The sequence below is a fragment of the Arachis stenosperma genome, chromosome 10 (genome assembly GCF_014773155.1).
Source record: "Arachis stenosperma cultivar V10309 chromosome 10, arast.V10309.gnm1.PFL2, whole genome shotgun sequence".
Taxonomy (NCBI): Eukaryota; Viridiplantae; Streptophyta; class Magnoliopsida; order Fabales; family Fabaceae; genus Arachis; species Arachis stenosperma.
In genome coordinates this window covers 85,420,445-85,423,239 of record NC_080386.1, presented here as the reverse complement: position 1 = coordinate 85,423,239, position 2,795 = coordinate 85,420,445, and the positions used below count along the sequence as shown (strand labels likewise).

Below are 2,795 nucleotides of genomic sequence, written 5' to 3'. Positions count from 1 at the left end.
TGAAGTGATGACTGCTGCAACTTGGTTTTCTTCTACCTTCTTGGTGAGATCTGCTAGTAGCTTGGTGATCATCTTATTTTGAGCTAGCAATGCATCCATGTGGTTCAGCTCCATTACTCCTCGAGTGTTGCTTCTTTTAGAATCATAGAAGTAGTCTTTCACAGCTACCATTTCAATGACATATATGGCTTCTTCAATGGTTTTTTTCTTGTTTAGAGAGCCTCTTGATGAATGGTCTACAGCCTTCTTTGACTCATAAGAAAGACCTTCATAGAAAATGTGAAGTTGAACCCATTCATTGAACATGTCCGGTGGGCATCTTCTTGTTAATTCATTGAACCTCTCCCATGCCTCATAGAGGGTTTCCCCATCTTGTTGCCTGAAAGTTTGCACCTCAGCCCTCATCCTGTTGATTCTTTGAGGAGGGTAAAAGCATGCCAAAAATTTGTTCACCACATCTTCCCAATTTGTTAATCTCTCCTTCGGAAAGGACTCCAGCCACTTGGATGCTTTGTCCCTGAGTGAAAAAAGGGGAACAAAAGCAGCCTATAAACATCTGGATGGACTCCATTAGACTTCACAGTGTCACATATTCTCAAGAAGGTGGTTAGATGTTGATTAGGGTCTTCTTGGGCACTTCCTCCAAATGAGCAGTTGTTCTGAACAAGGGTGATGAGCTGGGGTTTTAATTCAAAGTTGTTGGCATGTATGGTGGGCTTTTGGATACTACTTCCATAATTTTCTGGGTTTGGGTTGATGTAAGATCCTAGAACTCTTCTCTCTTGCCCAGCATGATTTATAGGGCCTTCTCTGGCATGGTTGTGAGCTTTTCCTTCATGGTTATTTTCCAAGTTCTCCTCCATGTTTGTTTCAAAGTACTCTTCCTCTTCCTCAACACCAACAACTCTTTTCCCTCTTGCTTCTCTCCTTGATCTATGGAAGGTCCTCTCAGGTTCTGAATTAAAAGAAGTTAAGGCTCTGCCTCTTCTTCCTATCATACAACTAACAGAGCACACAGTAAAAAAACAAAATGACGTGATTATTCTTGTTAGAGTGATTGTTAGTGTGAGTGGTGCAATTTATCAAACAGTTAGTGGGTTAGTGAACAGAATTATATGTAAATTCAAAGAAAAAGAAAATAATGAGGGGATACGGGGTGAGGAAAAAACTAAATAAACTGAAGGTAAATGACTAGATAAAATAAATAAACAAAAGAAAAATGCTCAATCTAGTGAACTTCCAACTTAATCATTGTTGATACAAAATCAATCCCCGGCAATGGCGCAATAAACTTGATGCACGAAAACTTGTCTTTCAACAAATTTTCCTTTGGCAAGTATACCGAATTGTCGTCAAGTAAACACTCACAATAGAGTGAGGTCGAATCCCACAGGGATTGATTGGTCAAGCAATTTTAGTTGGAAGAGTATGCTAGTTGAGCTAAACAGAAGGTGGTTGCATTGATATTACAGGAAAGTAAATAGCGAGAAAGTAAATGGCAGAAAATAAAGTGCAGAATCTTAAATGGAGATTGGGGGAGATGAACATGGAAATAAATGGCAAAAAGTAAAGAGAATGGGTAAGATCAGAAATGGGAAATTCATTAGGCTTAGGAGATGTTCAATTCTCCGAATCAAGTTCATTCTCATCTCTTCCTCAATCAATGCATTCATTGATCTCCTTGGCAATCTTAAGTGATTGGATCCCAGTTCCTTGGCAATCCAATCTCCCTAAGCTTGAACAATTACCCAATTCCTTGATTTAATTGCTCATGGGAAGAGATGAAGTATGGTCACTGATTATACTAAATGTATTTCCAAATCAAAGTGTTGGAAGGATTACATGTCACTATATCCGCCCAGACCCCAATTTGGTCCAACATGAGAAAGTATTTCTAGCATGATCTCTTCATCCCTTTTCCAAGGCTCAGAGGAGATCCAATTATGGAGAGGTTCTTTTCCAAGACAACTAACCAATTGAATTAAGATCGAAAGCTTTCTAGCAAATCAAGAGAACAGAAAGAGGAAGAAGAATGAAAACAATAATTGATCCATCAAATTACAACAGAGCTCCCTAACCCAATGAAAGGGGTTTAGTTGTTCATAGCTCTGGGAATGGAAAATGGCAGAAAAGAATACATGCTTAACAAGAAATATGCAGAAAGTAAATATATAGAGGGTAGTTCTCCAAAGTGCCCCGCCTCTCTATAGTTCAAAACTACTCCTATATATACTACTCTTCTTGATCTTCTAGTGAGGTCTCCAAGTCATGGATGTGGGCCTTAGATCTTGAGTTGAAGCAAGTACAGTCTTCAGTGGGCTCAGCTTGCAGAAAAGTGTAAGTTAGGCATTGGAGTTAGTTAGGACGTTAGTGGCGTTAATGCTAAGTGAAAATGTGGGTTCGAGAATGTTAGTGGCAATCACCTTTCTCACTAACGTTCCAACACCAAAATGGTCCACGTTAACTTCGACGTTAGTGGCACAAACATGACCACTAACGTTGCCTCATGATCCTTCGCAAACGTTATTGGGAATCACCTTTTCCAATAACGTTACATTGTGCCCCCATTCCCCATGTTAGAGTTCACGTTAACTAGGTTAATGTGGCTCTTAACGTGGGCATGCCTAAGCTTCGAGAGCGTTAGTGACACTTACCTTTGTCACTAACACTCCAAACACCCCTCCTCTCCACGTTAGAGTTCATGTTAACTAGGTTAACGTGGCCACTAACGTGGTAGTGAATGCCATCTCCAACGTTAGTGACAAAGGTGAGTGTCACTAATGTTGACTCATCAT

The 2,795-nt window shown here is 40.0% G+C and overlaps 1 non-coding gene across 1 annotated transcript; it reads left to right on the top strand.

Moving 5' to 3' along the window:
- Nucleotides 1–301: 301 nt before the first annotated feature.
- LOC130958701 (small nucleolar RNA R71) lies at nt 302–408 on the top strand. The gene has a single exon (XR_009077809.1). It is a non-coding gene; the product is annotated as a small nucleolar RNA R71 (small nucleolar RNA).
- Nucleotides 409–2,795: the final 2,387 nt, after the last annotated feature.